Below are 23,178 nucleotides of genomic sequence, written 5' to 3'. Positions count from 1 at the left end.
AGCAACCTTTCAGCCGCCCCCACCACAGTCGCGACTGGCCGCGCATCCAGCTCCGGCACACGCATACACACGCCCGCCTGGCCTGCGGCACAGGCGCCGAGGGACCAGAGGCAGAGGGGGAGTGGGGGGGGGGGGGGTTCGTTGAGGGAACGGCAGGCCCGGTCCGTTGTTATACCGTCCGAAGAAGCCGCGGCGAACACGCACCACATCCGGCAAAGCAGAGACGCCTGAACCGGCGCCGTCCGTGGAATCCCTAATCACTGCTCCGGTGAGAGCGCTTAGTGCTGCCTCCCCTGCTGTTCCGCCGGCGTTGTTCTTGGCGGGGCCGCCGCAAAGAGCCATTACTGGCGCTGGGGGTTAAACGAATCCGCAGGGGGGTGGGGGGAGGGGAGGGGAGCTCTGCTCTTTTTCATGCACTCGGACAGCGCCGTTCGGCGATCTTCTTGCAATCGCTGTTTCGTTACGAAACACTCTGCTTTGTCTCTTGGCGCCATCAGCTACCATTTTTTTTTCCCGATCCCGGTCCATGCGGCTCGCGGAGCCGATCTCGGAGGCATCCGCGGTGTCGAGAGCTGCGGTAAGTTAATGGTGGTGACAACGGGGCAGTTCGTGTCTCAATTCTGACACGGGGTGTTTAAATGGCTTCGAGGATAGATTGCTGCTACGTACTTTGTGTGACAAATACCCAGGACATCATCATCACCATCGGCCTATCTTATGTCGACTGCAGGACGAAGGCCTCTCTACTTGTGATCTCCAATTACTCCTGTTTTGCGCCAACCAATCCCAGCTAGCACCTGCGAATTTCTTAATTTCGTCACCCAACCTCTATAGTAGTCTGCCGTCCTCGACTGCGCTTCCGTTCTCTTGGCACCCATTCTGAAACCCTAATGGTACACCGGTTATCTAACCTACGCATTACGTGACCTGCCCAGCTCCATTTTTTTTCTCTTAATGTCAATTAGAATACCGGCTATACCCGATTTCTCTCTGATCCAAATCGCTCTCTTTCGGTCTCTTAAGGTTATGCCTAACATTATTCGTTCCATCGCTCTTTGCGCGGTCCTTAACTTGTTTTCAAGCTTCTTTGTCACTCTCCAAGTTTCTGCCTTATATGTCAGCACCGGTAGAATGCATTGATTGTACACCTTCCTTTTCAATGATAATGGTAAGCTTCCAGTTAGGACCTGACAATGTCTGCCGTATGCGATCCAACTCTTTTTTTTTATTCTTTTGTAAATTTCCTTGTCATGATCACGGTCCCCTGTGAGTAACTGACCTAGGTAAACGTACTCCTCCACAGACTCTAGAGGGTGACTGGCGACCCGGAACTCTTGTTCCTTTGCAGGATATTGATCATTGTCTGTGTCTTCTGCATATTAATCTTCAACCCTACTCGTATACTTTCTATGTTAAGGTCCTCACTCATTTGCTGTAACTCGTCCCCAGTGTTGCTGTACAGGACAATGCCATCTGCAAATCGAAGGTTGCTGAGATATTCGCCGTTGATCCTTACTCCTAAGCCTTCTCAGTTTAATAGCCTGAACACTTCTTAAAAGCACACAGTGAATAGCATTGGAGAGATTGTATCTCCTTGTCTGACCCCTTTCATTGTAGGTATCTTCCTACTTTTTCTTGTAGAAATTATAAGGTAGCTGTGGAATCTCTGTAGATACTTTCCAGGATATTTACGTAAGCGTCCTGTACTCCTTGATTACGTAATGCCTCTATGACTACTGGCATCTCGACCGAATCAAATGCCTTGTCGTAATCTATGAAAGCCATATATAGAAGTTGATTATACTCTGCGGATTTCTCGATTACCTGATTTATATCATACTGGACAGCATTAAGTGAGGGTGCTGGGTGAGCATATGGAAGGCGACGTAGTACAAGAGTGCTGAGGCGATGTCGGTGAGGTATTGTGTACACGTCACCGATGCGAAAGTGAACATCGATGACATCAGTCAACGACGACGACGACGACGATGATGATGATGATGATGATGATGAGGAGGAGGAGGAGGAGGAGGAGGAGGAGGAGGAGGAGGAGGAGGAGGAGGATAGCGACGAAGCTGCGTCATCGCGGTAGCCTTTCTCACTTCTACTACACCACCGATCAATCACGTGAGCAAGTCGGTGAATTAACAGTTGTCGCACTCAACATAATGCAATGCTCGTCATCCAGAGGTCTTTAGTTTGATACTTTACCGGCTCACAATTTCCTTCGCTTCGTCACTTCAAGATCTGTTGAGATGGATGGCCCGTCCCCACGAGTAGGCGCATAGCCTTCTACCAACTACCACCCAATAACCGCTGACACGCAAGCGAAAGCGAGGCAATGCGACATACTTAATGTAACAGTCAAGGCCGGTAACCTCTATTTCAAATATCAGCATAGGTTACACATATTTTGCGGAGCGTAGGCAGAATGTCACAGTGTGCTTGCCTTGACTAGGCCTACACAACGTTTTAAGACATAAGGTCGCCTTAACCTTTGAATAACAAGCCTAACGAGATAATTTTCGAACAGCGCGAAACAAGCGAAAGAAAGGAGGCAGGGGACAGCGCGCATTGTCCCGTGACTCGTTGTGCTGCGTCGTGATGCCCGAAATTCTGCTGTTTGACAAGACGTGCTGCCAGCCCGATTGAACACGCTGGCAAGTAACAAATACCCAAAACACCCTGCGTGCTCCCTATGAGTGGTCGAAGAAACATAGCTTGCGCCTTCCATTCAACAACCTCTCCGTCTCTCTATATACAAGAATTCGCGATAGCTTTGCCGAATCTTGCCAAGCGTCTCCTGCCTCTATAGCGATGAAAAAGAAGAAAAGACCGGTGAGTTTTCCACGCGCACATCGAAAGGGCGAGATTCCACGAGTCAAAGTATATATTTTACGACACCCCCCAGCCATCACCGCCTTCATCGGGCTGACGCCAACGACGGGCCGTCTATATCGACCGGCGCTATTTGCCGCGTAGTGTAGGACCGCGCGTACGAGAGCGATATACTGACCGGAGGCGAACGAACGCGGTCAGGTGACTGAACCGTGTTTTCGCACGGCTGACGACTCAACCGAGAGACGCACTGCGCTTCGAGGGTCACTGCGCGGCGAACGTGCCAAACATGGCCGTTTTTGCTCGGGCGCAATGAATATACATCTTTCTCGCACGAGAAGCCACGCATACGGCGACGCGCGCACACAAACCAAACGCGTAAAAGCCATAGATCACTCTTCGAAGATGAACCCATTCGCCGCGGCCGCCGCAGGCGGCGGCGGCTGTTTGAAGACCTCCCGGGTAGATTCGCCGCGTGGCCGCCAACTACATGCACCGCCGAGCCAACTACATGCACCGCCGAGCCAACTACATTGCGCGCGCGCGCCGGAGCGCGCTTGTACGACGCTGCAAGACACGCCAGGGCGCGCGCAGTGCGGATAAAGTAGTCGAAGCCGGTGTGCGAGGGGGGCGCCGGCAAAAGAACGCCCGGCCGCTCCGAGGGGCCGCCACGAACGCCTGTATAGAGCGCGTGGCATGCCCGACATGACCTAGAAACGAATGGGACGACCGTTTTCGCGTGCGTACATATATACTACACGCTCGATCGAGTTATGGCTTCGCGCGCTGGCCATAACTCGAGCCGAGTCGAGACGGGGTTGTTGGTATTGGCTCGCTGGCCCGTGCACCTTGCGCCAAGCGTGCGAGCGATCGACGCGTAGACGTCATATATTTATTTGTTTGCTTGCTCGCTTGCCTGTCGTTCGGGACCCGCCTCGAAGGTCTGACCGGTTCGCGGTAGAGAGTATTTCACGGTTTGGTAGGAAAAAAAAAGTGCGTTGGGCTCGGGGCACTGGACTTTCCGGAGGGTGTGCACCCTCGGGGAGAGTTGTTCAAACGCGGAAATAGCGTGGCGTGAAGCACCTTTGATCACTCGGTGCGCGGTTACATCTATGTTAAAGATGCACACACACACAAACTGCTAAAAAGTTTTTCTGCATTAAAACACACACAAGTGCGGAATTTTTTTTAGCACGTCTTTACTCTTCTCTTTTCTGTTAGCCCCTTTTTCTGTGATTTCGCCAAAATATTTCCGTCTATTGGTTTTCTGTAATTTTAGAGAAACAAATTGTTAGCTATATTCTTTTCCATTAGGAGGAGGAGGAATAAACTTTATTTTAGTACTGCAGAATTGAGACCTAGGCCTCTTTACCTAGATGACGGCCTCGAGCGCTTGGGCCCTGGCGGCATCTTCGGCCTGCTGGATTGCCTCAAGTTGGTCTTCCGGTGCACAGCTGAGCAACGCAGTCTCCCACTGCTCTCTGGTCTTGCGTATCTTATTCTGTGTGGGTGTCCGAGCACAAGCCCAAACCATATGTTGTAGGTCCACCCTGTCTTGACAGAATCTACATCTATCCGTGTAAAGGTCCGGGTGGTAGCTGTGGTAGACCACCGGGTTCGGATATGTGTCTGCTTGTAAGAGGCGCCATGCTATCGCTTGCCGTCCACTTAGCGAGGATTGTGCGGCGGGAAAATGCGCAATTCCCAATTTATAGTGTTTGATGATCTCGTTAAAGCTGGTCGTCCGGTCTCTCTCCGCTCCCAGTATTTGCGTGTCACCTGCTCTGCCCATCAGTTCTCGAGCCAGGTTGTGCGCCATTTCGTTCCCGGGAAGGGAGGAGTGCGCGGGTGCCCATATAATGTGAACGTCTCGGTCTTCACGAAAGTTGGTTAAAATTCTCAGCCCTTCCGGCGAGATTCTTCCTTTTGCATAGTTCTTGACGGCTGTCTTGGAGTCGTTGACTACGATGTTAGCCTTCGTGGAGGCTATCGACACTGCTAAGGCAGCCTCCTCCGTCACCTCCACCTTTCCTGTTTTTACAGTGCCACTAACTCTGGAGTGACCCTCTAGACTCGTGGCAACTGTCAACATGCTCTGTCTATTTGAGTACCCCGCTGCGTCCGCATAGACCGCGTCCCTGGCGCTACGGAATCTCTTATGGAGAGCTCTCGCTCTTGCGATTCTTCTATCTTGGTGAAACTCCGGGTGCATATTCCTTTGGATAGGGGGTATTGATAGATGTTCCCTTATTTTCCTTGGGATGTCTCACCGCATTCCGTGCTGTGCATCGTAGGTTATTCCGATGTCACCTGAGAGGTGTCTCCCCGTCAAACTCTGTGTGAGTCTTTCATACCGCGCCGCTCTCTGGGCCTCATTAAGTTCGTCTAGTGTGTTGTGCACGCCGAACGCCAGGAACTTCTCGTTTGACGTATTTGCCGGAAGTCCCAAGGCTTGCTCATACGCCCATCTAATAATGCATTCTATCTTGGCTTTCCCCGCAGCGTAGAGCTTCAGGTAACGGACCACATATACAATACGACTGATTACGAATGTTTCTACTAATCGGATGAGATTGCGCTCTTTCGTGCCATTGTACCTGTTGGATATTGGCTTTATTAGTCTGATTGTTTGTTGAACACTATTGCCTAGCAGCCTAATGGCTTCTCCATTATGGCCGTTTTCGGATATGCGGAGCCCCAGTATTCTCAGGCTTTCCATTATCGGTATCCTGGTGCCTTCTACTGTCACCACAATGCCCGGCCTTTCCTCAATGCCTTTTCGACCCCTGCATGTGAATCTACAGAGCAGAAGTTCTGATTTTTGCGCGGAACATCTCAGTCCCTTGTCTCTGATGTAGCCTTCGACCATGTTTACTGCTGTTTGGAGGATGTCTGCCACATGCCCATCGCTTCCAGCCGCCACCCAGGGGGTGATGTCGTCCGCGTATAGGCTGTGTCCGAGTCCTTCTATCTTTTCGAGTTTCGCAGGAAGACCGATTATTGCAACGTTGAATAGAAAGGGAGATAGGACTGAACCCTGCGGGGTACCCCTACCACCTCGTTTGAGCGCCTCCAATTTGGCTCCTTCGATTTGGCTCCTTTGCCGTACGATTTCATTAGGCAAATGACTTTTACGCCCCTCATAACTGCAGCTTTCTTTCGTACGGGAGAGTCATGCTGGGGTGCGGTTCCAACGGATAATAGATGTACAGATAAGCACCATGCGTAGAATATATTCTGTAAAGGAAGTCTGTTAAAATCAAGAAATATTTTCCTCTTTGGTCAATCTCTATTAATAATCTCTACTTATTCCTTTGATATAAATTTTCAGCAGTAACAATTGAAAATTTCAATTTATTTTTCGTTTTCACAGCTATATTATACAGTGTACGTATACTGGGTGTTCTTGCAGAAAGTGCCAACAATTTTTTAAAAAATTGAATGTGGCAAATAACACAGTTCTAGTTCTTGATCTTGGATTACTCGAGGCGCACGTTACTTCCTCGTGAAATCGAATTGCATATTCGGCTAAATAGCGAAATCTCACTAAGTACCTTTTTAAATTAATTATATAGTTCACGGCAGATTACAATTTACAAATATTAGGCCGGTGAGCTGGCAAGGCGTATCTTCTTGGAACAAATTTCGGGAATGACAGCACGCAGTTTTCGAGATGCTCACCCCCAAAGTCTGCAACGAAATTCAAAACTGGCGTGCTATAGTTATTTTTGCACCGCAGTAACCTGAAATTGCGTTTCGTTAAGAAAGTAAGTGAAACAACAGCGCATACTTCGGTTTCTCTAACCTCGTGCCATCCTCACATATCGTACTTAAATGGTTGTGCATGCCTTGCAATCTCACCGCGGCTACAATTTGCGCTATTGCAATATCTCTCTAAGGTAATGAACTCGCATCAACTCGATCTCACGCATAAAAAAAAAGGAGTGCGCGAAAGATCACAAAAGAAAGCAAGTTTCAAAACACTGAACCGTGGTGTATACATCAGAACGGCGGATGTGCCCATATCGCTTACTTCGCTCCTAAGAGTCGGCGTGGTTTAAAACACGAACCCATATACAGACGGACGAAGATCTACGGTGACTGCTGCGGCAGAATCACGCGTCACGCCCCAGCAAAGTGTACGCCTTGTTCTCATTAAAAAAAAAAAGTGCCTACACATGCTAGCGCCGAGCCTTTAAAAAGCAACGCCTCCCGGCCCCCTCCCATTTCTCACCTCCGAGTCTGACCGTCTAATTCTACAAACTGCGCACGAGATAGAAAGGAACATGTGCAACCAAACACCCGACGGCGTGCGTATGGGCTCGTAGGGAAGCGCCTTAATTAAATTTACCCGTGGCAGTTTTAATCAACGCAGCAGCGCGACTTGCCTACGAGATCACGGCCTGAATGTCTAATCGAGACTGCTGCCCCGCGGGGAGTCTGGCCACGGACCGCGTTCTCCATTACCTGAATTTTAAAGAAAAAAAAAAGAAAGAAAAAAATAAGTAGCTCGCGCGCGAGAGTATATATGATCTCGGACTGCGTCTCGTATGCACGCCTTTGCACGCTCGTGCAAAGGCGTGCGTATACGACCAAGTCCTGCCGAGTTAAGTACACTGCCGCCAGGCGGCGCGCGCGCGATGCCCAACCGCCATTTTCGCTCCGGTTATAGTTCAGGTCGTATACAGTATGCACAGAAGTATAGCCGCTCGCGCACGTAACGCCTCTTTAAGCTATAGTGTAAAGCGAGCGAGGTGCGCGCGTCGTTTCTGGTTTTCCATTAGCCTCTTGGGTAGCTGCTGCTCTAATAAACATATATACACTACGTGTAATAGACGAATTCTGGACAAGCCCGTTTCATTACTGGTCTTTTGCGGCGCCCAGACGCAGAGGGCTGACGGCCTGCTTCTCGCCTGAACTTCGGTACGTGAGTCGTAGAGGCGCCTCGCTGAGACCAAACGCAGGTGAAGGTCGACGTTCACATGACGTCACTGTCTGGCTCAACCGTTTCGCAAAGCCGCGGCGTAGCTTCCCTTCGTGAATCTGACCTCAATATCTGTGCGCCGGGGAACTAAGTAATAAAATAATGGGTAAATAAACCTTCGTAGACGTGTGCGAATCGCACATCAAAGAATGCAATCTCAAACCCTTCGCAAGTCCTACTGAGCTCTGTTTTTGCAATGCCAGATATCTATGTACCTAATACTTTGCAAACGCCTTCACTGTATTCGGTGCGATTCATTTCGCTCTGCCCCCGAGTCTTAAGGACGTTTCACCATATCCGAGCATGGTGATAGCGACTTGCAGCCCATGGGTTCGTTGGTTGTTGAGAAACTGAGGACCCACACTCAAAATTCTGGTATTACTTAACCCTATGGCATTCGCAAAGCTAAGTATCAAATATGATCGACTCTGACTCTGTGTACAATCTTTTATTACATACTGTACGTCAGAATAAGCATACGAAATAGAGACGAGCTTGCTACACTTTAATTTCGGACCCACCCGACGACGTTTCATTGACACTTCCTATCGGGAAATCACAGATAATGGGTCACAGATAATAACTAATCACAGATAATGAAAGCATACACGTCGACTTCAAAAGCAATTGAAAGCAGCTCCAATCACAGACTACGTCTTTTCCAGTCAGGTTACTAAAAGGTAACAAATGTGATCTCTGTCTCTCTCGTTGAAGCTGTGGCAGCTGGCATGCTGCGGAAATCGACTTGCTGCTATTAACGATGTGACTCAGTGCCACACCCTGCTTTTTCGCCTCTTTCCAAACCTACTTACTCAAACACAGAGGGTAACGAGTGCCCTGTAGATGAGCGGGCAGTGCTTGGTGAGCAGGAAGCCACACTAGTTTCAGACTATCCAGGGAAACAATATATATACGGGAAAAACGTGGACCGACCCCCCCCCCCCTTTCCCCCCGCTCCCAATTGCTGCTGTCTCGGAAGGTCGAATATGAAGAAGAGAGAGAGAGAAAGAACAAAATTAAAGCGATACGGCGACAGTAACTAGAAGGCGAGCGGTTGTCGCCAAGGCACCGACACCGCCTTGCCATTAGCGACACACACTTGAGGGCTACGCGTATACAGCCGCGGTGTGATGGGGGCTGCTCCCGTGCCACACCAGACCCGCCGCCCGTCGCGCGTCGGGTGTACCGCAACTCTCACTTCGGGGGCCCACGGAAACTGTCACCGTGGGGGCCCGTGGACACCGCAGTTCCTCATCTCGTTATTAGCCCTGTATACGCCATCGGCTTATTATAATTGCGAATCCCCGCAGTAGTAATTCCGCCCTGTAGCTCCGAGTTTCGTAGAGGCGCGCGCATATCGCAGGCTCCTTATATAAGAGGTGGACCTCGTGGAAGTGGGGACGGTGCAAGTCCAGGTATAGACAGGCCAGGGTGACAGGTTTGAGAATGTGGCTGCGCGCTTATGTTCTATAGCGTCTAACATATCGGCGCCCTCTGAAGCCTTATGCTGTGTCGACGGCCATTACGGCTGGGCCAAAAGACAAACAGCCCTAACGAGGCGGGGCGGAGACGGGGAGGAGATGGTGATGATAAGGTTCGCGCACGACCGATGACTCGCGTAGCACAGCGACGGCTTCGGCGGCGACTGGGGGAGAGACACGGGCCTCTCCCCCCTTTTCTCCCCCGTCTGCCTGTGCCCGCGGGACCCATTCCGGGCTGTCACGCTGCTCTGTAATCACGCAAGCTCGCGTAGTACCGCCACTAACGCAATTCACGTAACAGACGAACGAACCGTTTTATATATAGAAGGCACGAAATAGAGGGAAAGTGGGAGGCAGGGGAAGGGCACCCTGAGTGAGTTCGTACCTCTACCTATGTTAAGTGTACACTGCATGAGGCGAAGGAGAAAGAAAAAACAACTTTAATCGGCAGTATAGCCGTGTAGAAAGTGATAGCTCGTCTTATAGGCAGTCCTTTTACGCTGGATGATATGCGCTCGTATTACGGAGCGATCATCGGAAGCAAGATTTGTACTCGCCGGTAATAGGCCTCTCCTCGCCTATCTCGGCGTTTATCGTCTCTCTTTCCCCAACTGTTTGCTTCCGAGCGCCCAACAACTGGACCCACGTGCACCCAATGCATGTTTGTTTTCAAGACACTCAGTCAACACCTTGGAGTGTCCGGTTTCCTAGCGGGGACCAAAACAGAAGGCTGCGATCAGCAACAGTATAATGCATAATGCTGATCGCTTGTGTGTTCAATTCCTTACGCTGTCGCGGAAGTATATACGCACGCTCGACAAGACGTTTACACCGCGTGAGAGAATGTGTGATGGTGTGGGCTTGCTTAGCTTACAAAGCGTTCCACCAAATTTCATCACACTGTCCTCCTCCTCTTTTATTTTTCTTTCTTTTTCTCTTTTTGTTTTGATTTGTTTTTTTATTCTTGCATGGTACTCCACACTTTCCTCGGGCGATGGCGCGCGTGGACCGAAAATGCCCGAAATGCTTGACCTTCAATTAACCACCAGCGTCGTTTCAGCAAATCGTCGGGTCTTCTTCCTCGTACTTTTTTGTTCTTGTTTTTTTCAGCTTCTTACTCTGCTTTACCTGAGCACCCTAGGCGATGACGTTCCGCGTTTATGCTATAGGCGTTGCTATACACTACAGGTCTTAGGTGTATGCGTTGCTTATTGTCGGCGTACACACGTTAGCAGGTCTGTAAGCACGGAACATTTCAGTACTATATATAAGTGAGGGAGGCTATGTCGCGGTCGTCAATAAAATCTTGCGTTCTTCATCAATGGTTCATCACGGCGAATTGAGGGAACAATTAGCATTTAAAAAAATCGTGATACGCCTTACGACGACCGCAGAGAACACACAGCTGACTGTCCGAGTCAAGACCACCACAACTACTCGCACCTGATGTGTACAAACAGCAGCTGATTTCTGAACTGCTATACAGGATCCTAACTTAGGCTGGTAAAGTTGGCTGGTACATGATAAAGTTAAATCGAGTAACAGCGCAAGTTACTCCAATTGATTTGATTTCTGAAGGCTTTCTACAAACACTGGTGGGGCAAAAGGAATAGATCTTTAACAAGATACTTGTTATACAGTATGTAGATATTACTGGAACGAAAGGCCAAGTCCACAAGGACGTAAAGCAGTCCACAACGTGTCTGTACACAGTGAAGGACTGTCTGAAAAAAAAAATTATTAACGGGCGTCATAAGCGATTTCATTGTTGTTGTTGCTTTCAACAAGAACAACAATAACAAAAAGTGCACCCAACTGCAAAGAACACACAGGCAATTAACAGCGTACTTTGCATCAGTATGATGAAACAGAGTCACTAATTCCCATGAGACATTTACTCATTAAATGTTTGTGGCATCTGCCTGAGTGCAGTGAGGCGTCTAAATTGCGGGATAAACTTGGAAGGAATGTCACAGCCTCGCCAAGTTGTACAAATCGCGTGCCGTGCAAAATACATACACATAGTGCCAAGTTATCGAAGAGGCCAGCAGTGGCGGCGCATCTTACATGTGGCGCCATCGTAAATCTACGCACCCGCCCTTGCCCTCCCTCTCAAATAGAAACCAACATAAAAAAAAGAAATCAGACAAAGTCCAGCTAAGTTACTGGGAAAAGTGCGCCGAAACTAAAGTCCCCCATGCAGACAGCCTCGAAGTTTCGGCGGGCGTTTCGAGGCACGACACGAAGAAAGCTCCGCTCATCCGCTCGCAACAAATACAGCGGCCTCTATTCCGAGAGGGAGTTGCCAGATCATCACGTCTAAAACACACACACACGCACACAAAACAACAACAAATAAAATCAGAGTGAAACACATGCCTAGCGGTAATGGAGGGTCGCTGTATACCAGCCTTCCGAGCGCACTCCTCCAATGACCAAAGCAGCCTCCCATTTGCCAACGCACTCCTCCTTAAAGGCCGCACAATTGTTGCCGCCTGATTTAGCTCGAACTGAAGAAGGAGGAAAGAAAAAAAAAATGGACAGGTCGAGCGGAAAACCACTCCACGAATGCCTCCTCTCCCGCTACGCTTGAAACGAGAGAACATAAGTTTCAAAGGAGGAGGCATGAGACAGGCCGCTGCTCGGAATGGTATACGTCCGGAGGTGGTGGTGGTGAAGCACGTATGTACAACCACAGCGGTGCAAAGAGGAGGTAAGAGGCTCGAGTATCGGTTACAATGGCGAAACCCTCGGGGCGGGCAACAAATTCTACAGCCTCCTCGACTAGGTGTTCCGCGTGCCGTCCGAATTACGAGCGTGTTCTCTTCGGCCGTTCCTACGGAAAGGCCGGACAGTGCAGTGTAAGCTTAAGGGCATGAGTTGGGCAATGGATCCAGGGGAGAAAGTATGTGTATGTACAAGTGCACCGAATGAACAAGACATACACCTACCAAGGCGAGAAAAATAATCATTGAGAACGTGCAGTTTGAGCCCCCACACGCCAGCCTTGCTCATCATTAGCTGTGTTTATTGGTCAATCAATTAATGAAGAACTCAATGAATTGATGAATCACTTATTCAATCAATCAGTCATCTGCTCAATCAATCTAGTTTACTGGCCTCGCGAGGCAAGTGAATTCGTGGTTGTTGTTGTACGGCTGCATAGTATTTATTACAAAAAAAAAGAAAAATTACAGCCGGATTCACCAAATCCTCCGGTCATGAACTAATTTACTCATTTACCGCAACAGCAGACCCTCACGTAGCTTACTCCACCATTTTGCCAAGAAAAATTTGTTGTATGTGATAAGCACAATATCGTCTTGGTCTGCTACAGTATTCTCTGTTGTTGCCTCTGAAGAGAGAGAGAGAGACAGAGAGAGGGGGGGGGGGGGGGGCTTAAATTATATGCTAGAGATATTAGCCTGCCGTTTCGCCTGACATGCTACCCCAGGTGCTGGGCGACGATTGTGACATACACAGTGGTAAGCACTAAACAGCCCATGCAATCACACACACACGCACACACTTACGCACACGTACACGCACAACGGCCATTACTGTCGCACTCTGCAGTGTGGCGCTCAAGATACCCGCGCGAATTGCACAAGCGCAGCGGTTAGCGCATTCGCTTAAGTAATGCACGTTCCACTGGGGCGTGACTTCACTTCCCTTCATTTCACTTCATTTCATTTCACTTCACTTCACTTTATTACATTAAAGACCTCCATAGGGGGTATTACATAAAGGTATTACATTCGATTGCCAATGGTGATGCAGGTGGGAAAAGATTATTATTATTATTTTTTTCTGCAGCGTATCGCAAGCGGGCAACTGAAAGCGATGTGGTAGCCTGCGGACGACAATTTGATGACGGTCACAGCGTAATCAAAATGTGGGACGGACACAGCCAGTCAAGTTTTGACATCCTAACTGCCGTAGCAGTAACAAAACAAAACAAAATTGAGATGGAAAGGAGGCCTCACTAACTTGCAACAGGCTATAAAACACTACAATACATTTTGGCCGCTTTGTTTAGCGCATAACGAATTTCCTGGTCACTCTAGCACGCAGTGCTTGTCAGGTGATGGGAGCGATCTTAGCTAGATAAATAATAAGTAGAGGCACTGAAGGGCCAAAGTGCCATCGTTTTTATACTCCTTTATTCTATCGATATATATTTATCCACCATCATCATCATATAAAAAAAATCTAGCCACGTATAGGCGTACCCCATTGCAAATGACGCGTACGCCTGCAAGAGTCGCGGTGTTATATGAGTACACGGCATCATAGAAAACTTTATTCCCAATCTTTTGCATTTGTGATGTTAAGCGGCATACTGTTCTCGCACGTCAATTCCAATAAGGTTTTGCGCCGCTAAAGCTTCTTGACTGGACCGCGAAACTGCAGAACGCCTTCTGTGCTACGGTCCGTCCTCTGAGAATCAAAGGCTTGCCCGCCGTCTTGCTCTAAACCAATCGCACGGAATACCTTTCTTGTTCAACAAGATCTCGGTGTACACCATGGTCTCCCTTAGCACAGCTGCAAAAGACCCGAAAAAGAACTGCTGCGATTCTCGAGGGAAACCACAGTGAGCAACCACCATGTGACTCGGCGCTCACTATTTTTATTACGTCGATGACTCACATCAACTGTTAATGTTTTCTCCTGTACACGCGGAAGCTATTCTTTCTCCAAGTACAACGTAGACAACTGGGTTCAGTCCCGACTAACCACCCTGCCTTTCATTTATCCCTTTCTCACCCTCTCCTTTAATAACAGCCCGTGACGTGAGTATTCGGTGGAATGGAACTAAGTCAGAAGAGTTACGCAAGTGTATGTGCTGTCTTGTTCCTCTTTTCTTCTTTTATCCCCCATCCCTTTCTGTAGCACCGTAAATAGTGCGACGTAACATAGGCGGTGAGCTAGAGACTCATTTAGAGTCAGCGAACTCATGTGTAGCTCTCTCATCTACCCTCTACCTCTACCACGTGACCGGCTTCACAAACTTTCTTTCGACTTTGGCACTCCTAATGCTAAAGCATTAAAAAAAAATGTAAGCGGGCGCCATGCCTACATGCTGGATGGGCAGCTTCGCCGACAGGCCACGATGCCGCAGGGCGAGGCTCAGAGGCAGCGCACGTGACACAACGGCGACGAGTCATCCGGGGACCTGTCCCGACAGGGCCGTGCCCGTGCGGGTCATTGCGAGCAGTCGCCACACTCACACCTTGGGTGTGTGCCTTCTTCCGGTCTCCATTACCTCCAACGCACGTTGCACCCGACCCCACCTCCGCCCCCTTTCACTCGGTTACTTTGCACCCGACATCACCTCCTCCCGTTCCTTCGCTCGCGCACCTCACAGTTTACGATCCGTTCTCAGTAACGCTTTCTTGAGTAGGCACCGTTGGGTGTTCCACAAAGAAAAACGCGCATAGGTTCGAGCCAACAATTGTCTTTGGTGCGTGTGAGCGTGCTTGCTTGCGCTCACGCGTGGTTCTGGTGCGTATTGTTTGCTGTTTAGGCCTGACTGGGTGCTATACGTCCATCGCTACATATACTATGTCAATAATCCTGCGCTGCAGATTTCAGACTGAAGCAGGGTGTGAGACCGGGCTAGTTGGTATTCCGTGCTGAAGTGACTAGCGCAGGAGTGGACACGGCACACAAAAGGGCGACAAGGACAAGCGCTTGTCCTTGTCACCCTTTTGTGCCCCGTGTCCACTCCTGCGCTAGTCACTTCTGGTTTTAGATGACTTGTTTTAGATCTCTCGGCGTCCAAGCAAGGACAAACTACTCAACATTTCTTCGAATAGATGTAGTTCACCTGGACACGATTAAACGAAGAATGAGGAGCCGCTGCCGGGATGCTCCGCTCTAAAGCGTAATTTTCTTCAAGAAGCACGAAAAGAAAAGCAGCAGCAACAACAAAGTGTTAGCGATTTGAAAACAGAGAACGCAACTTCGCGGTTTTGCACCACCGTACGAAATTTTCCCTACGGTGCTGCCCCGTTGGGGGCTCGGGGCGGGCCGCCCCACGGTGCGGGGTGCATAGAAGAACCAGTCGAAAGAGCTAAATCAACGGCAAACGAGGAGCGATGTAAGCGATCGCGTAGGGCGGCCCGGAGATGCATCACGACAGCCCGTGGCCTCGACAAGCAGCATTCGTCTCCGCATAAACGGCGCCCTTGTTACCGGGCCGGGGCGAAAACGAACCTTCTTGCATGCTTTCCGAAGCGGCCCGCGGAGCACGCCAAGAATCTGGGTGTTCCGCGGGCGAGCGGTGATAAATAGAGCACCGGGAGCACGACTGTGTCTTGAGAAGGCTCATGCCACAAAAAACATGCTGCTAGCCCCGAGGTTGCGAAAGAAGGAACGAACAAGCCCCTAAGTGATGTAACTGGCTTGCTTCACTTTCCAAAGGAAAGCTTTTTGTTTTGTTTTGTGCGAGGTAAAGGCTTGAGCGGCGGAGATCCGACTTCAGGATACGGTTAAACGGTGCTCTAATGAACCGGCTGCCTTCGACAGGACTGGATGAAACTCAGTGCGGGCGATAAGGGTTGGAAATGTGCGGGTAGTTCTGCGGAGAACTAAAGGAGTGAGCAGAGAAAGCGTAGTTGAAGCGGTAGTGTATTGTATACGTGGAAGGGCGAGAGTTGAGCCACAGGAAAGGAAAGCTTCTCTTCTTCGCCAACACAGCAAATGTGACTTATATGAATGGGAAGGTGAACCATGTCTCCCCTAACCCGTGGCAAGAAAATGATAAGCGATTAGCGTATGAACACCGCTGAAACACGTTAAGGTTGTAGCGGCAGCAGCATCGGCGTCGCACGAGGATTGACGTAGACGCTCGCGCTACACGAGGCACGAGCGGCTGGCATGCTCCGGCACGGGCTAGCGTTCCGACGGACATTAATTAAAAGAATGCTACGCTAAGCGACGGAGTGTCGGTTCTTCCTCTCCTGCGACAAGGTAAACAGACAGACAGACAAAGAACATTAATTACAAGGCCCTGAGAAGCTTTGCCCTAGGGCAGAGCTGCGGGCTGCTCCCACGTGGGGACGGGTAGGCCGAGCCTAACCGCCGCATCGTGGGCTCTCTGGACAGCCCAGGTTTGACGTGAAAGGTCTGAGCTCTGGATGGCAGAGCTCCATTCTTCTTCTGTGATGCGATTGGGTCCCTGTAACGAGGGGCATCGTCAGAGCATGTGTGCGAGATTGCTAACAACCCCACAGTCGGGGCAAGTATAGAGCTAAAAGCCTCTGGAGTGACCGTGTGGAAAAGGGCCAGGTTTGGTAAAGAAAAAAGAAAATAGAAAACGATATAGTGAGCATCTTTGTCGGTTTGCGTCCTTGTCCTGGGTTGATCGGTGTACGAGCGTTCGGGGATTCTCAACTACGTTGAAGCCTTCCCAATCGGGTGGGTCTCAAACGCTGCAACTTCGTTATTTTGTCGGCGAATGCTCATTTTGCAGCCGTGGTCCACCATGTACGAATATAAAGCAAAGTTTGGTTGCCCTGCAACTTCGTTATTTTGTCGGAAAATGCTCATTTTGCAACCGTGGTCCACCATGTACGAATATAAAGCAAAGTTTGGTTGCACTGCAACTTCGTTATTTTGTCGGCAAATGCTCATTTTGCAACCGTGGTCCACCATGTACGAATATAAAGCAAAGTTTGGTTGCACTGCAACTTCGTTATTTTGTCGGCAAATTCTCATTTTGCAGCCGTGGTCCGGCCACCATGTACGAATATAAAGCAAAGTTTGGTTGCACTGCAACTTCGTTATTTTGTCGGCAAATGCTCATTTTGCAACCGTGGTCCACCATGTACGAATATAAAGCAAACTTTGGTTGCACTGCAACTTCGTTATTTTGTCGGCAAATGCTCATTTTGCAACCGTGGTCCACCATGTACGAATATAAAGCAAAGTTTGGTTGCACTGCAACTTCGTTATTTTGTCGGCAAATGCTCATTTTGCATATGTGGTGCACCATGTACGAATATAAAGCAGTTTGGTTGCCCGAGTGGCACTTAGACTTAGACGTACAAAAAAAAAAAAAAAGATTCTGCATGCCAGACTACTGAAGTTGCATTAAGAAGGAATTGATTCAAACCACATGAAGCGTGTTGGGCATTGTACGTGCGAAGTGAAGCATTCTTTTCAATGATATCATTTGGATGCACTGATTTTTAATGGACAGTGATATTCGCATTTCGATGGGAGCAAAATGCGAAACACCCGTGTACTTAGAATTAGGTGCACGTTAAAGAACCTCAGGTGGTCCACATTATTTCGGAGCCCCCCACTACGGCGGGCCTCACAATGAGATTGTGGTTTTGTCGCGTAAAATCCCACAATTTAAAGGACAGTGATATTGCCAGCAAATAGATAAACGTTGAAATTTTCCGAGATTGACATTGTAAGATGTATTTAAATTTAATTTTGAAGTAGTGATATGGGTCTCTTGTGGCGTTTTTTGTTTTAAGTATATATAACTTTTTGGCATCCCAATTTTGCTGTGTTTCTTTCTTTTTTCGTTGCTTATTGTGATAATTTGCGCCGTGAGCTAGTATTTGTTGCGTTTAGGCAATTTCGTCGCGTGTTTTTGTGCCTTTGTGATGTTCTCTAATTCACCCTATATCTCTACGCTTTTCATGCGACAAGAAGCATCCGGCACCATCTATAGTGCAAACGTCTGCTTATTATGTCATGTAATACAACTTAAAGCTACCGGCATGCTTCAAAACAGGGGACGTTTTCATGACTTGTTTACCGACAGTCATCTGTCATTCGCGCTTCTTTCTGGCTGCGCCATTGTCCTTCTGTTAAATGTAGGAGGAAAGATCAAATAAAAGCATTCTTTTTGTCTTCTTCGCATTCTGCCACAGGCCACATAAGAACCTCAGAAGCCGGCCATACCCATTATTATCAAAATGAAGAAAGCGAAAAAGAAACCGCTTGTCACGACAAGCCGCCACCCACGGAGTATATGACACATGTGTCTGAGATGGCTAATCTTCTCGGCTGTCCAGTGGCGTAACTTGTAGTAGCAAGAACGTCTCGTGAAGAAAAAGCGAGGAAAGTTACTTCTTGTTAAATATGCCTCGACGTGTCTATCTCGCAGGCATCGGCGCGGACCACATGAGCCGCCGTCTCGGAAGAGTGCGGATAAGCATCTTCATAAGACGTAAGTCGCCCTTAGAAGGTAACCGCATGTCATTCGTACGTGCCACGCGGTGGTGTACCTACCGCGCGCTCAAATCACAAAAAATTTGTTCACCTTAAAGGAGCCGGTGGATGCGAGGTCCCCAAAGCTGTCCGTCCACTTCTCCAGAGTCTGTATGTCTGAGTCTGTAGATTACCTACTGCCTGCGCAGATTACTCCCTGTCGCATAATATTTTGTCTGGACACTGGGATTCGCATAATGATCTTTTTTTTAACTAAATGATATTGATCGTACGTCTTATAATCATGTTACCTACTATCATATTTCTATAGAAGAAAAAAAAAAGACAAGCGTATATAGCGCCCGTTCTAAGCTCTCGTCAAACAGCCTGAAGGCGCATGCGCACTAAAGACTGCCATTTGTGGCAGATTACCAGAAACATTTTTGAAGCACATTAAGATGAAATGCGTTAATTTCATAGCTTCCACGCTCAGCAAATATTAAGTTTTATATTCCACATTACGTGCCGGCTAAGGTTGACTTTACTGCATAGCGTTTCTTACAACGTTACCTATGAGGAGATCAGGCGCTAACGTGTATGCGATTTTCTCTATGGGCCCTGTGCTGATGCGGGAATACCAGTACATTGATAGTTAATTGGAGCTTGAACGTGGCTTGGCCTAAAACATGATTGTAGCAGCACGGGTGAACTTTGCATAATTTCTTTTTTCTGTCCGTGTTTCGCCCCAGATACGTAGGTGCAAGCATGCACTCTTACGTTTAAGCGGACGAGAAAACGTGGAATAGCTTTTCGAACTTCCTTCGTCTTATTTCGACGGTCTAACTTTGTGAGGCGTTGAAAAGGAGCGCCCGCTCGGCGGCACCTTTAAGTGCTAACACACATTGTACATCCGTCGAGAAGCCAGCGCCAGATGCGCACACTGCAAAATAATTTACGCCCTTAAAAGTGATAAAGGATCTAAATATGTGTGTAACTCACGCCCTTACAACCAAAGAGGGTGTAAAGGTGTGAGTTATAAGCAGATTAGTCTCTTTTTCACTTTTAAGGGAGTAAAGTATTTCACAATGTGCGATATGACTGTATATAGGGTAGTGCTTATTACGCACAAAGCTTTGAAGTTGTATTCATGGAGTTTATTAGCGTGGATTTTTAGGTATGATAGCGTGCTTGTGTACTTGGAACTATATCTTTCCGTCTTTCTATCCCTCCGTACTCCTCCCATAGAAAACCTGAAGCCTGGCTCGCTTCCTGTTGACCTCTGTGCCTTTCCCACCTCGTTTCTCTCCCTTTTACCCTTCATCTCGCGTCTCCAATTAATTACCGAAAAGCAACAATACCTAGAAAAAAAAAGAAAAGAACCCAAAGTGTGCAACACAGACATGCGCCACGATTTCCTCAAAGATATAAATAAAGACAAAATTGTGAGACGCTTCGAGTATTCTCACTAAGCGGAGTCGCGCCTCTGCAGCCTGTCCACATTAAGCGGCGACGACTGCGGTGCAATACCGGTCGCCGAGAAGGGTGGGTCTGTCACGCCCCCGGTCCGAAGTGTGCTCGGCCGTACACCGCGGCCTTAATTGAAAGCGCGCGCATGCAGTGAGGGCGAAATTCTTCGCGGGTCACCTGTCTGGGTCAATTGGCCAGGGGAGCACTCACGTCTCTCTCGCGCGCCGCCTCGTACGAGCAGGATACGTATCCGCTATGGAAGTGAGTGCATTTGGAGGACACGCCCTGCGTGTGAGGTTGGTTGAACATCCGCAGTCGAAAAGATTTGCGCCCGTGCCTGAGCTGTTCTATACGCAACGCCTTTGTAGATTTGGAGAGCGAGTTTCGTAGGGGCATACCACGCTTATTATTAATCATGGAACCGTAGAATAAGAGGGAGAAAGCAAGAAGAGGTAGGGAGGTCAAGCAGAAGAGCGTCCGGTTTGCTACCCTACACTGGGGGTAACGGAAAGGGGGAATAGAAAGAGGAAAAGAGGGAGAGAGCGAGCACAGAGTGCAAGGGGGAGGATGCAGAGGAGCACCACAAGCGGTTTGTCGAGCCGGTGCACTTCAATAACTGTACTAATGCAATAACCACAGCGTAAATACCGCACAGAGTTAAGAGGAGCCAGCCAGCAGCTGCATTCTGTGAAGGTAACCCATGCACACCAAATTGGAGAGGTGCACATTACAGTACACGCTGATTGAGTGTACGAGTATGAGCACTACAGATGTAAGATAGTGTCGCGTGGTTATAGGAAGAATTCTAGATCCACGTTGTTGGTCACGTATGGGGTTGCTCGGCCTTTTTGGAAATGAGATATCAGTGAGCCTAGACCGAGAAAGATAAAGTTGCTGAAACTCTCAGTAGCACAGAGCGACGATCGATTAAAGTGTGGCATTCTAAATATAAGTTGCCCAGCCTTTCGCTGAAGTATCTACTGGAAGAACCATTAACAATTAAAGACACAGGACAGTGGAAAATAAATGAGAGGTAATCCGTCGTGGAGGCGTAGGGGCTTTGAAGTGGAGCTGCAGAGCCCCGGGATGTGGGATCGAATCCCGACTGCGGGGGCCGCGTTTCGATGGGGGGCGAAGATGCGAGAACTCGCGGGTACCGTGCATGAGTTAAACGTCAACGAACCCCAGGTAGTCAAAATTAATCCGGACTCCCTAACTACGGCGTGCCTCATAATCAAATCGTGGTTTCGGCACGTAATACGCCCCGAATTAATTTTTTTATGTGCCATACGGGCACAGTACTGATCAGTTCTGCGCTATAATTTCTCGTGAAGATGTCTGTTGCATATCTGCGGCTCTGAGCTCGTTGGCGGGCGGTTGCGGTGCACTGTAAGATAATTTACACACTTAAAAGGGAAAAAGGGGTGTAAATGTCTCTATAACTCGCACCCGCAGTGTGTCAATTATATAGATCACGCCATAAAGGTGTCAGTTATAGACACATTTACACCCTTTTTCCTTCTATGGGTGTAAATTAATTTACAGTGTGGTTGCACTCGGACTGTTTTGCGGAGCCCTTTGACTCGCATAATCAACTGCTCCCTTTTCAGGTACTACAGTTCAGCAAAACTTTTTGTTGGGCTAGTTGGTGCATATTACTGAAGTACTATAGCGCCAAACAGACGACACAAGAAGAAGAGACACGGACGAGCGCTCGTCCGTGTCTCTTGTTGTGTCGTCTGTTTGGCGCTATAGTGCTTCAGTAATACTACAGTTCAATTGCGAATGTTGGAATTGAGAGGCCTTTATCGACGTTTATCGCGTGTTTCAATGATGTCAACGAACCCTACCTTGAGCGAATTTCACCTTTGCTTTTTCATCTACCGCACACGCAGATCTCATCTCGACCCTCACGATGTGACCAGCAACGCGCGCCAAGGACTTCAGTCCCGTCCGTGTCTTCTGGATTACCACGACTTCGCTCAAGGTAGGTGCGCAGTTTTTGTTATTCCAGGGGAGTAATTTACAAGTTTAACTCAGTATTAATTTTTAATAGTATTATTAACTGCATGAAAGGAGATATTGGAGCCTGTTAGACGGCGCTGGCTACCCCTTTTAATTCGTAGATGAGCTCAAAAAGGAAACAAAACGTCAAACAAGGAATGAGAAAAGGACTATATTTAGGCATGGACGAATTTTTTTTTCGGATTTGTTTTGACGTTATTCATTTTTCTGTCCCTCTAAACAACATTGTATAACCTTAAACAAAATCCGAAACAATTATGTTCGTGCCTCCCGGCTTGCATCATTTCGCATTGTATCCCGCGGTGGCACGCTAAAATGTGCTCCGGGACCCGCGCGGGCAAGGTAAAGCCAGAGACCCGCATTCATACAATATCAAAAGTCACGGCTGTTTGAGATTTTGATCAACGCTGTTTCAAGCTTTCGCTCTTCTTTTTTTTTTTTCTATACGCAAGCGTTGCACTTTCACATCATGTACATGCCTGCGCGTTACCGTCAACAAGAAGAAGGCTTCATTGCCTGTTGGCTTTATGTGGTCCGGATGCGCATAACAGTGTGTTTCTGCCTTTTCTGTCAATTTTATTTCCGGAAGCACCCGGCGCCACAACGCGAGTACAGTGGTCGCGACGTGCGCGGAATGAAGAAGCACCTATACGGGTCACACACGGTTGAAGCTGCTCGTTCATTGTCCTCCCGGGTCCTGCGCTTCCTTCCGAACCTTGTTATTATATACGCATGTAGGGTCGATGTCGACGCAGCGGATAGGCGCGCGCTCGTACGCTACGCGCACAATGAAAGGTCGGAAGGTCTTCGCGCGTATACGGTACGCACGTGGCCGCGGTATGAATGAAAGCGACCGCGTTCTCAACGCAGACGGCCACTGCGATGTCTCTGAGGTCCATGAACCTTGCCGAGGTTCACTACGTCTAGATGGTCAAACGCACACGTCATCCGCGTTCGTCGATGGAAAATGCTGAAGACACGAAAGTGTGGATCGATGACTCTGAGGTCCATGAACCTTACTGAAGTTCACTACGTCTAGATGGCCACACGCACATGTCATCCGAGTCCTATGATAGGCATTGCTGAAGGCACAAAACTGTTGACGGAACTAAATGCGCAGCCTTAAGTGCTATCCATATCCGCACTATATAGCTGGCCCGTTGAGAACCACGACGACACAGCGATGACGTGACGATGACGGTACGACGA

At 48.6% G+C, this 23,178-nt stretch overlaps 1 long non-coding RNA gene across 1 annotated transcript in view; it reads left to right on the top strand.

The window, feature by feature from the left end:
* The window catches only part of LOC139047328 (uncharacterized), a 35,229-nt gene extending 13,298 nt beyond the window's left edge, over nucleotides 1-21,931 (top strand). The window contains exons 2-3 of the long non-coding RNA XR_011507100.1: nucleotides 18,434-18,496; nucleotides 21,840-21,931. This is a non-coding gene — a long non-coding RNA (uncharacterized lncRNA). The remainder of the gene's footprint in view (nucleotides 1-18,433; nucleotides 18,497-21,839) is intronic.
* Nucleotides 21,932-23,178: the final 1,247 nt, after the last annotated feature.

Source organism: Dermacentor albipictus, chromosome 7 (genome assembly GCF_038994185.2).
Source record: "Dermacentor albipictus isolate Rhodes 1998 colony chromosome 7, USDA_Dalb.pri_finalv2, whole genome shotgun sequence".
Lineage (NCBI taxonomy): Eukaryota > Metazoa > Arthropoda > Arachnida > Ixodida > Ixodidae > Dermacentor > Dermacentor albipictus.
Note: the sequence above shows the minus strand (reverse complement) of the source record. Positions and strands in the feature narration are given on the sequence as shown.